Source organism: Magnolia sinica, chromosome 7 (assembly GCF_029962835.1).
Source record: "Magnolia sinica isolate HGM2019 chromosome 7, MsV1, whole genome shotgun sequence".
In the NCBI taxonomy this organism is placed as follows: domain Eukaryota; kingdom Viridiplantae; phylum Streptophyta; class Magnoliopsida; order Magnoliales; family Magnoliaceae; genus Magnolia; species Magnolia sinica.
This window is the reverse complement of record NC_080579.1, coordinates 11271121-11284348: the sequence shown is the minus strand read 5'-3', so window position 1 is coordinate 11284348 and position 13228 is coordinate 11271121.

Genomic DNA, 13228 nt, shown 5'->3' with positions numbered 1-13228 from the left:
TCATATCCAAAGGATCATCTGGACCATACCACACTTAACAGTGGTGATGATGATTTCCACTATTAAATTCCGGAGGGCCCACCATAGTATTTATTTCCCATCCATACTGTTAATAAGGTCACAGAAACCTAAACAGGGAGGAAAAACAAATATCATATTGATTCAAGGCTGCTGTAACCCAAAGGGGTTTTAATGGTAGACGTTCAACTCCACTGTCTTCTGTAGTGTGGTCCACTTGATATAAGATTTGTCTTATTTTTGGTCTCAAGCCCAAGGATGAGCTCACCAATGCATGGATGGTTTGGATGAAACACATGCATCAAGGGTGGGGATCCACGACCGTGTCCATTGGATGGACGGTCTGGATATCATATCCGCTGCACCGTCCAGCAATTGGACGGTGCAGAAAGAACCATTCATCATGGTGCGGTCCACGTAGTGGCCCACCAATGCAATACCATTTTATAATATATATTATATAATATAATATTATATTTTATATATCTGTGCAATGGCAGAATGCAGCTTATCCTCACCGTCCAGATCCATCTGGACGGTGCAAATACCATATTAAAGGTGGGTCCCACGTGGGAGTGGCCCCTCATTTAATATAAAATATTAAATTATAATATAACATATATCACACACACACACGTGTGGGAGGTTGGGAGTGTCAGCCGACGGTCCTGATGCATCCATCATGGTACGCCCCACATGAATGGACGGTCTAGATGTCTGGTCAGGGCTCACATGGAATCGTCCAAATGGACGGTGCAAATACAAAATATACATCAAGGTAGGGCCCCACACCTGCTAGCTGGCCCATATAAAACATGCACATCATCTGGTGGATCACGTCCACATCCAGACCTCTAGACGGTCTGGATCAAATGGATGGACGAAGTATATATACATTACATGCACCAGGGTGGGTCCCACATGGTGGGCCACCCACTCCAATCCTCTCTCCCTATTTATATTATATAATATTATATATATATATATATATATATATATATATATATATATATATATATTATACATAACAGAGTCCAGTGGACTGGACGGTGTGGACTGCCACACGTGCAGTAGGCCCCACCGTCCAGATCCCACGGACGGTGTGGATATTACATCATAGTGGCCTCACGTCCAGTGGGCCATGTGTTTGGATCAAGCTGATATTTGTGTTTTTCCTTCCTTCCGTCCAATACATCCATCAGGTGGCTCCCACGAAGGTGGATGGCATGGATAAAATCTATACTTCGTGGTGGCCACACACACACACTAGGTGGGCCACACACCTCTACACCATCATCACCATACACGAGAGAGAGAGAGAGAGAGAGAGAGAGAGAGAGAGAGAGAGAGAGAGAGAGAGAGAGAGAAACGTGAAGGGGAGGGACCCTGCCACTATTGGGCCCTCCCTTATACCATGCATACATCAAGTAGGTCCCACAACAAGTGGCCCTTAAAATTCAAAATCAGCGGTGAATCACCCACCTATTGCACTCCTCCTTGATCCTTTGGACTCCTATGCTCATTGCCTTCAATTTTGATGGAGGTAGATGATAAATGAATGGTTAAGATGAGAGATGAGAGAGTGGAAAAGTGGGCCACACTTGGATTGCTCTTGGAAGGCTTGGACGTGTGATATTTTGTTGCTTGGGAGTGAAGAGAGAAAATGAGAGGGAGAGAGAAGTGATGGGTGGAAAGGGATGGGATGATGGGTGATGGGTGGAGTGATGGAGTTGTAAGAAAGGGATGGGTGGAGAGAGAGAGAGTTGCTTTGGGAATGGGAGAGAGATGGGTTGCTTGTACTTGACTTGTACTTGTGATATGATATGTACTTGACATTGATTGATTGATTGATGGGATAGATTGTAAAGATTCTCTTAGAATTCACAACGTGCGGCATTTCTTCGGAATGAACGCGGGCCCATATGGCCTGCGTATCGGATTGGTGCGCGAGTCGCGGCGTTGGAACCGCGACGACGGTGCGATCGCTAAGATATAAGTTTCGGATTGAGCTGACTTTGGTATGTAGGACTCGGCCTAAGATCGAGTGAAAACGTCGGATACAGGTTAAGGGTTACCGAAATTCGACCGGGAAGACCGCGAAAGCCTATGGAATGGTACAGTCTAGGATACGGGTCTTATAGCTCTCCCCTCTAAATAAAAATTTCGTCTTCGAAATTCACACTATCATTGCAACTAGACGTAACTCATTAGGAAGAGAAAATATGACATTTATCATATAATAATTAGATATAGCATACAAGATACAGTATATAATTGATCATCAAAGAGATGGGGATAGCGCTCTTGAATCTTAGTCTTGCGCTCCCAAGACGCCTCATCAGCAGAATTGTGACTCCACTGAACCTTCACCAAGGGGATGACCTTAGTCTGGAGGACCTGCTCCTTCCAATTAAGGATACGAACTGACTTCTCAATGTAAAAAGCGTCCTCACGAACCTCCAACAGTTGCCAATCAATAACAGGAACTACGTCTGACCCACACTTCCTTAACATAGAGACATGAAAAATGTTGTGGATTCCAGACAACTGAGATGGCAAGGCAAGCTAATAGGCCATGGCGCTAACGCGCCTAGTGATCTCAAAAGGTCCTATGAATCCTGGGGCAAACTTGCCCTTCACTCCGAATCGAACCACGCCCTTCATAGGTGAGACCTTGAGATACACTCTGTCCCCAACATCGAACTCCAAGGGGCGACGCCGTTGATCAGCAAAACTCTTCTGCCGACTCTGAGCTGTGCACATCTTCTGCCTGATGATATCGATAGCCTCTGACGTCTACTGCACAAGCTTGGGACCTAGGAGATGCGCCTCTCCAACCTTGGTCCAACAACTTAGTGTTTTGCATGGTCCCTCATACAATGCCTCAAAAGGATCCATGCCAATAGTCGCCTGATAGCTATTGTTATATACGAACTCAGCCAATCGGAGATGCTCATCCCAGCTACCTCTAAAGTTAATCACGCAGGCCCAAAGCATATCCTCAAGGATCTGGTTGACCCTCTCGGTCTATCCATCAGTTTGCAGACGATACGCGATGCTGAGCTGTAAATCAGTGCCCATTGCTCTTTGAAAGCTCCCCCAAACTGAAACGTGAACTCAAGATCTTGGTCTAAAACGATCCAGACAAGAACACCGTGCAGTCTCATGATCTCATCAACAAACAGTCTGGCGAGCCGGTCCAAATGCCAAGTCTCACGAATTGTAAGAAAATGTGCTGACTTCATCAGATGGTCCACGACAATCCAGATGGCGTCATGACCGCGCTGAGTCCTCGACAAACCCATGATAAAATCAGTAGATATGTGCTCCCACTTCCATCGGGACGCTCAATGGCTGCAATGGACCAGGGGGTCTTTGATAATCGGCCTTGACACGCTGGCATGTGTCACACTCAGCAAAAAACTTGGCGATCTGACACTTCATTTTCCCCCCAAGCTACTATCTTTTCATATCACGATACATCTTCGTCGAGCTGGGGTGGATAAAAAACTGCGATCGATGTGCCTCGGTCATAAGATCTCTGAGCAACTCAGGAATATCCGGAACACATAATCGACCTCTGAAGCGAAGTCCATCATCAGATCTAATCTGTCAATCTGTCTGACTCTCTGATGCTGCCTCTGCTCAGTAATCCTGTAATGACTCGTCTATCTGCTGAGTCTCGATTACCCTCACGATAAGAGAGGGTTGAATCGACAGGCTTGATAGCTAAACGATAGAAGACTGCAGATCAAACTCGAAGTCATACTCTACTATATCCTCGAGCATCCTCCACTCCTGAATTATCATGTGTGCCACCAGGCCTCGTGGCTGATGGCTGAGGGCATCCACCACCACGTTCGCCTTGCTTGGGTGGTACTAGAGGTCAAAATCATAGTCCTTCAGGAGCTCCATCTAATGCCTTTGCCTCATGTTTAGCTCGGACTGAGAGAATAGATATTTCAAGCTCTTGTGGTTAGAGAAGAGCTCAAACCTGACCCCATAGAGATAGTGTCTCCACACCTTCAGTACGAAGATGACTACTGCCAGCTCCAAATTATGCTTGAGGTAGTTTAGCTCACGGACCTTGAGCTGACGAGACACGAAGGTTACTGGACTGTCGTGCTGCATCAGGACAGTACCTAAACCAATATGTGAGGCATTGGTAAATACAATAAATCCATCACTCCCAGAGGGAAGAGTGAAAACAGAAGTAGATGTCAGACGGTCTGTCAACTCCATGAATGCCTGCTCACATGCGTCAGTCTAAACAAAATCTGCGCCCTTTCGAGTCAACCTGGTCAAAGGGGCTGTAATACGGGAGAAGCCCTCAATGAAACGCCGATAATAGCCCACCAAACTAAGAAAACTACGGATCTTAGACGCAGTCGTGGGCTGGCTGTAAGACCCGTGTCCTAATCCGTACCATTCTGTTAGCTTCCGCGGTCCTTCCGGTCAAATTTCGGCAACCTTCGCACCGAATTCGGTGTTTGCGCACGATCCTAAGCCAGGTCCCGCGCACCGACGTCGGCTCGATCTGAAACTTATGTCTTGACGATCGCGTCGTCGCCGCGGTTCCAACGCCGTGACTTGCGCACCGAACCGATACCCAGGTAAGAAGATGCCGATCAGCGTTTACTTCGAAGAAACACCGCGCGTTGCGGATTTCGAGGGAATCTCTACACAATTAGTCCCACTAATTAACCATAAATGCAACCATACCTCAAAGTACTTCACCCATTCCCTCTTTTTCCAAAAGTCCACCATCTTTCCACCTCACCATTCCTCTTTTTCTCATTTTCAACCTCAACCATCCCTCTTCTCCACCAATTTCAAACTAAACCATACCCCTCATCACTTCTTTCTTACAACCATCACTCCACCCATCCCTCCATCCATTATTTCTATCTCTCCCTCTCATTCTCTAGCAATTTTCCAAATCCCATGAGAAATTTCACTCATCCAACACTCCCTCTCAACTTCAAGTGTGGCCCACCCTCTCATCTCCAATCTCAACCATTCATCCTTCATCAATCTCCATTAAAAGTGAAGGTAAGGAGCTAAGGAGTCCAAGGGAGCAAGGAGAAGGAAGATAAGGTGGGTGATTTTTTCATTAATTTAAATTTTAGGACCCACTTGTTGGTGAGACCCATTTGGATGTATGTGATTTAATCAAGAGGGCCCATAGTGGCGGGGTTCCTCTATCTCACCGTGTATCTCTCTCTTTATCTCTCTCTCATTCTTTCTTTGTAATGGTGTGGATCCCACCGATAGGTGTTACATCTCCTCCGTCCATCTACATCAGACGGTGTGGCCCACTCTATTATAGGTGATGATCCGCACCCTCTACTGTTGGGATGGGTCCAATGCATCTTTTTATATGTATATATATATATATGTATGTTATATTTTATATAATATATGTATATAATATATAATATAATATGTACTTATATATATATACAATATAAGGTAAATATTAAATGTATATGTATATATATATATTGGTGGGCCACATTCACGTGGGACCCACCACATTTTTGTGAATATATACAAACCGTCCAGCGTCCCTGGACGCTGGACGTTGCAACAATGGACTTTTAAAAAAAAAAAAAAGAGAAGAAAGGAGTGGTGGGCCACTCATGCAGGCCCCACCTTGATGTATATGTAAGATCCGAGCCGTCCATGTTGTTCCTCAACTCATTTTAGGCGTTGAGCCGAAAAATGAAGTTGATCCCATTTTCTGGCGGGCCGTACCATAGGAAACAGTGTCCCTACCTTTGATTTGCTCCCTGATGCTCCTGTACATCTGAAAAAGCCCAATATTGGACTCTATGTGATGGTATCAACTTACAGGGACCAGTGGCAGGATCGGATCGACCTGATGAGGGTCCTACCCCAGGAAAACCGTGGAAAATTGATTTCCAAAAAAAAAAAAAAAAAAGAACACTTACCAATTACTGCTGCTGTCAGCGCATGCAGCAGGCCCTGCCAGCGGGTGACGGACGGGCGACCGGGCTGGGGTTCACGGCCCCAGCGATGGGCCCCACGTGATGTGTTTCGGACATCAACACCGTGCATTTGATGGTTCCCCATGGACTAGCCGTCCACCTCAAAAATCAGCCATAAACAAAACTCAGGCGGGCCATACCATCAAAAATCATGTGAAGACATGCCAAAACATATAAAAACACTTGGTGGGGCCTACCTGAAATTTGGATGAATCTGAAACTTGGTCTGAACGGTCAATTAGGTGGGCCGGATTCGTTAATCACATCTCAGTGGGCCCCAAAACAAAAAAAATATAATAAAAAAAAAAAAAAGTTTTAAAGCGGAATGGAAGAAAGTTTATGCGGCCAAGAGGCAGGGACCCACGGCTCCATCCGTGGGCCCCACCATGATGTATATTTTGTATCCACACCGTCCATTTGGTGGGCCACTATTTGACATGGACCCCCCTCAAAAATCAGGCCAATCCAGCGCTCGGGCGGCCCACATCACAAGAAACAGTGTGAATTGAACTCTACCATTGAAACCCTTTCTGGGTCCACAGAAGTTTCAGATCAAGCTGAAAATTTTTGTTCCCCTCCTCCCTTGCCCATGTGACCTTATGAATAAGTTGGATTTCAAACGAACATTTCAGTGGGCCTTACCCAAGGTCCAAGTGACCTTATGAATAGGTTGGATTTCAAATAAATATTATGGTGGGCCCTAGGCCCATGTGGTGGAGCCATATCGATGTATTTCTGGCCGTTGGGGAGGCCCACCTTGATATATATATAAGGCCCATGAGGTTAGGCCCATTCGACGTATTGGTGGCCCGTTGTCGAGGCCCACTCTGATATATATATAAGGGCCATGTTACGAGACCCATTGTGATGTTTTCAAAGGCTCATGGGTTATGGCCCATTGCAATGTACATAAGGCCCACTAATGCGGCCCACTTGACTTATATAAGGCCCATATAAGATGGCCCATTTGATGTATCTGAGCACTATGGGTCGAGGCCCAATGAGATGTATATTAGTCCATTGCAATGTGTGATTTCCTATGGTTTGTGTAATGGTGCTTTATGGCGGGCTAAGCCTTGGGAACAATGTTGGTTTGACGTCCACATTGTAAGGACAATGTTGGTTAAATGTCCGCATTGTCACACTCCTTAAGGCCACTGATAGGTTCATACTTATACTCTGCAGGCCGTCTAGGCCCATTTCTGTGATACGCAGAGCCCATCCCTATATGCATGTTTAGTATAGATCCATGGTTCATGATCATTCGCATCATATGTATGCCTGACGTGAGGAGTGACCGATCATAGCATATGCCTTTGGGCAGACTGTTTATGGGCTCCCTGATAGGCGGAGTTGCCCCATATAAGTGCATGGTACATACATACTGTTGCATGACTGATAATGTGACTCATGCACTTGCATTTGTGTGATTATAGTTACTATATGCCCTAGCGACATCAGGGCCATAGCCTCCACAGATACATCGTGGATGGCAGGATTGGAGACCGGAAATATTTGATTCTAGCATACGGGCACCATAGATGTCCCTGGGTGAAAATCCCTAAACCCGATGGTACCAGAGGATGACTCCAATGTCGAGACCGAGTGGATATATGAGCGCACGAGGGCCGAATACCAGGAGGCCGCGTCTCCCACTGTGTCGTGGTCGGTTGGAAAGGAGTGTGGCCTTACTCGCCCGAGGGTAGGGGGCAATACTAGGCCGAGTTTGACCAGCTCGCGAATGGGTCCGCTATCGACGTGCCGGATAGGTATTGACAGACTATTGGTCAGGCGGATAGTGAGGTTTCTTACGCTCATTTGGACTGTGCGGCTAGGAGAGCGACAGTGCCATTTGGAGTGTATTGAACCCCGGTGATTATCCAGAATGAAAACTGTACTGATACATGTTGAGAATTGGCATGCTTGAGTTGCATCTCGCATCGCATGGCTGTGTATGGCCGATAGCATTCATATTTTGCACCGCATAGCCTTAGGGTGATTGCATTCATGTGCTCATCACCATGATTCCGCATCACTCTGACCTTGCATTTTGAGCACGTTTATATTGCGCACACACTTACACCACCCTCTAAGCTTTCCATAAGCTTATGCACGATTGATGCGTGCAGGTGACGCCAGGACGCAGTCGCAGCCATAGTCTCGCCGTAGTTGGACCGTGCAGACGAGCTTCTGGAGTTTTATTTCTTTTATCACATTGTATTTTCCTTTTCTATCGCATTGTACTCAAAAGTTTTTGATCTTAGTGGATTTTGTGGTGGTGTTCTTGTGGTTATTGTTTGTGGGTTATGCTTTTGTTATGCTCATTATGAATCAGACTGATGACTTGAAATCCTCCTTGTAGTATTCCAGGATCGGAACCTGGTGAATGGGTGCCGGGATCCGAAAATGGGGTTCTACGGAGGCTGTCGGCGCCGGATTCGGCGATCGGGAATTTTGTGAGCCCGGTTTCCGAGTTCGGGGCGTGACATTGGCCCCATTGGTGCATTACCTCAAATTTCGAGGGGTCCACTGCGACACCCTCACTCGTTACCATGTGACCGAGGAACTTCACCTCCTCTTGCCAAAACTCGAACTTCTTCAGCTTCGCATATAGCTGGTGGGCACGGAGGGTCTACAATGCGATCTCCAGATGCTGCATATGCTCCTCATGGGTCCTCGAATGTATAAGAATATCATCGATAAAGACCATAACAAACTGATCAAGATACGGACAGAAGACCTCGTTCATCCACTACATGAAGACCGCGGGTGCATTGGTCAGTCCAAAGGACATGACTTAAAACTCAAAATAACTATAACGCGTCCTAAAAGCCGTCTTCAGGATGTCCTCCTCTCGGATCTGAATCTGATGACAACCGGAATGCTTGTCAATCTTTGAAAAGAACTGTGCACCTTGCAGCTGATCAAACAAATCATCTATCCTCAGGAGTGGGTACTTATTCTTGATCTCGACTCGGTTGAGCTCACGGTAATCTATGTTGAGCCTCAATGAGCCATCCTTCTTCTTGACGAAGAGTACCGGCGCTCCCCAAGGTGAACTGCTCAGATAAATGAATTCTAACTCACACAACTTGTCCAACTGTCGCTGCAGCTCCCTCAACTCCATCGGTGTTATACGGTACAGGGCCTTTGAGATAGGCGCGGTACCGGGCACAAGATCGATATGGAACTCAATATGCGACGAGGTGACAACCTCGAAATCTCCTAGAACACGTCAGAGAAATCATAGACAATTGACAACTGATCAATACATGTGGCAACAGGCTCCTCAATGGCGCAGGACATCACCTGGGGAACTGGATGTCGCTTAGTCACTCCCTTTTCAGTTTTGGGGGGTTGGTTGTCGCTTTATTCCCTCCAATCCAAGTTGCGAGATTCACCTGGTCATGTGTGGTGTTCATCTTGGGACAACCACCTAAAACTATGTTAAACATTGGACATGCCAGCGAATATCTATATTATGGGATGCGGGTCGAGTCAGATAACTTTAATCGTAATCCATATTGTGCCGATCGCTAAAAGTGATACACCACATATACTTTGCTAGGCATACATCTCATATAGATTGCTTGTGCATTGATACCTCTTGTAGTGTGGAATACTTGACGTATCATAACATTTATCTTGCTTTCACGAATCTCTTGAATTACTTTTAATCTTAAAGGATAACCTTCACTATAAGTAGGGCATTAACCCTCTCCCAACCATATAGATTATGCAGGTGACGTATAGATTTAAAGACTTAGAGGACCATCTCCCTATAGAAGACCTTACTAAAAGAATGTGAAGATAGTTTATTTATTTAGCTTTGTACTTCCTCTGTGAACTCGATAAATGTAATAAGTTTCCATTGAGAAGGCAATTGATTATTCTCTTTACATTTATGAAATATAATCAATATAGTTGATTTTATTCTTGTGAATGTTACCTTCATGAATATAACTGGATGTAATTCAAATGAAAAAAAATTAGGGTGCGTTTTTAACGCATCCAATTTATACATTATTAACACCTGGTTTTCTCGGACACGAGTATAAACTCTGTCTGTGAAATTTTGGGATGTTACAGTTGGTATCAGATCATGAGAATGAGATTAACTAGGCATGGGGGGAGTGGACCATCATAATCTTTACACGACTAGGATAGAATCTTGAATTGAATATCTATACTTAGTACTATTTCTTAAATGCATTAGGAAGTTAAGGAATTAGAAACCCACATTCAGGTGCCCCAATTGGAAACGATAAGTTAGGCATGAAATTTAAAAAAATTTGAATCTAGGTTCCTCGTACTAAACCTCCCAAACCGTTGAATCATGCCTCGTAAAATTTTCTGGAGTATCAAGAATAAGGCAGGGGTTTTGGTTCCAAATTTTGAATAAATTGGAGGTATGGATTGGAAGATAAAATTTTTAAAGTGACAAATTGTCAATATGAAACGATCTTGGGCATCTCATGGTGACACTAAAGCTTAAATTCAACAATGAATGGATGATTTGGCCTACCCATTGTTGTCTAGTTGGGTTAGGATCTCTGACTTTCAAGGCAAAACAAAGATCTTTCTACGGATGTAGAATGAATCGGGACTAGAGAATTGTGAACTCTTATCAGGTAAGGCTTGCGCGAGTTAATTCAAGTACCAAATCTCGAGGTCGAGATTATTTATTTAAGAGGGGTAGATTGAAGCATCCCAATTTCCATGCAGCCGATTACATGTACACCTAGACGTATGCATCTACCTTACGAAGAATATAGTGAGATATTAAACATAACGGATCAGTGTAAATAGATCAAATAAATAAATTTCGGGAACAAAATTATATTTAAGGAGGGTAGATTGTAACACCCCGAACTTTTCAATACCGAGTATTTAAAGTCCTCGAGTGTTATAATGAAATATAACTTATTATGTACATGTGTACGATACCAATTTAGCAATCCTAACCTTATATTCTTTCTCCAACATGAATTTGACCGTTAGGAATAATCTTCATTCATAGATCAGGCCATCTGACTGTTGGTTTTAAAACAAGACCACCCATTAAGTGATTTGACATATGTACCTTCCCTTAAATGAAATTGGCAAATAACTCTTCATCCATAATGATTTAGGTGTAAGGCATTTTATAAGAATTGTTTAGATAGGTATATACAACCACATAGAACCATTAGATTTCACAAAACTCTTAAATCAACAATAATTATGAAAATGCCATTGACTTATATGCCTAATAACTCTAGAAATCCACTTTATATTTTTCTGCTTACAAAACTAATCGTACATATACTTATATACACAATTAGAGTACCAACCATCAAGTCTTCATATTTTTAGCATGTCATCTAACCATCCATCATGTTTAGATTTACCAAACGGGGCACCCGAATATTATGATAAATTGGTCATTTTGAAAATCTTAAGGTGTATGCTAAGATTACCGGCTAACTTCCCTATTAGATGTATAAAACATAGTTTTTAGACCCTAGAGCGGTATGGTCCGTTAAAAAGATATATAAGTCATCTATAGGCAATCGAGGCTCAAACCTAAGCGTTAGAAAGAGCATGAAAAATAACAAGCATTGGTGAAAATTTCATTTCATTTGCATGGTGTAGTTTGAAGATACGGACAGCAGAAGTCGTAACAAAGGAGAAGGGAAAGTTTGTATTTATAAATCCTCTAATACACAACCAGCGTTGCATGCGAATTTTTACGTGTGTTTCACTCGAATGTTTTACAATGTGTGGGCCACTCAAGGCTCAGATCTGGTTCATCTTCGAGCCTATATCATAAAATAATCCTGCAGCCATGGTGAACGGAGTGAATTGCTCACCAAACTTTACAGTGGACCCCACTTTCACCCCAATCAAACTTAAAATCTCACGTGTAATGCACATAACTGATTTTTCTCGGTAACATGTTTAACAACTAATGTAGTCTCCATGTGGGCTGATGGCGTGGCCCACCTAGAGCTTGGACCTACTCCAAACTTGGGGACATGAGGCCACACAACGAGACTGATTGAATAGGTTGTTGATGCGCAGAAGGGGGTATCTGTTCTTTATCGTCACATCATTTAACCTTCTGTAATTTATACAGAGACGTATCAACCCGTCCTTCTTTTTCACGAAAAAAACTGGCGCTCCCCAGGGAGAAACATTGGGGTGGATGAAGCCTTGGGTTAGTAACTCATCAATCTGACTCCTCAGCTCCTCCATCTCACAAGGAGGCATGTGAAACAGATGCAGTGATATGGGGGTAGTCCCTGGCTTGAGATCAATACAAAAATCCACCACTCGCCTAGGGGGCAGCCCTGGTATGTCTTGAAACACCTCGGGAAGTCTCGCACTACTGGTATCTGACTGATCGTGGCTTTTACTGTTTTGGATTCACCTAGAGCCTACAAGCTCTCGAACATCTCGCGCCTATCCCTCCCCTTCAGGGTGAAGGCGGCCTGCCCGGGGACGGATATAGTAACTATCTTATCACAACAGTTCATAACTGCTCGTATCAATGTAAGCTAATCCATCCCAAGGATGACGTCAAACCATCTGACGGGCATGATGATCAGATCCACTGTTACTTCACGATTTGTGAGAGTTATGGGACACACCTTGCATACTTTATCAGTTTTTACGAACTTACCCATAGGGGATGCTATGAGTAAGGGGGCATGCATTTGAGTTGTGTTCAATTCTAGTCGAGATGCGATAGCAGAATCAATGAAAGACAGAGTTGCACTAAAATCGAACAAAGTGAGTATAGGGGTACTGTTGATGTGAGCGGTACCGTGAATGGTCTGGAGAGGGTCTTCTTCGGCCTCCGTAGCGGCAACTGCATACATCCGAGCTGGGGGAATCCTTTGCTGAGCCGGGGGTCCCTGTCTGGGCTGTGGGGGCCTGGGCGCTATTCTGGCTGCCATTGGGTTCTGCTGGGGATGGTCTTCCGGTAGTGGAATGCCTTCATCTCTTATCTTCTTGTAACAGTTTCGGGCAATGTGGTTTCCTCTACCACAGTAGTCGTAGTTCTTGCCGGGGGGCATGGGCGAAGCTCTCGCAGGTAGCAACCTGAACCTCCTCTCTGGAATAGGTGGAGCAGGAGGTGCCTGTCTCGATCTTCTTGGGGCGTCTTGGATTGGGGGATGTGACCTGATAGTGCGCTCGAAGTCCTTCTCGACTCT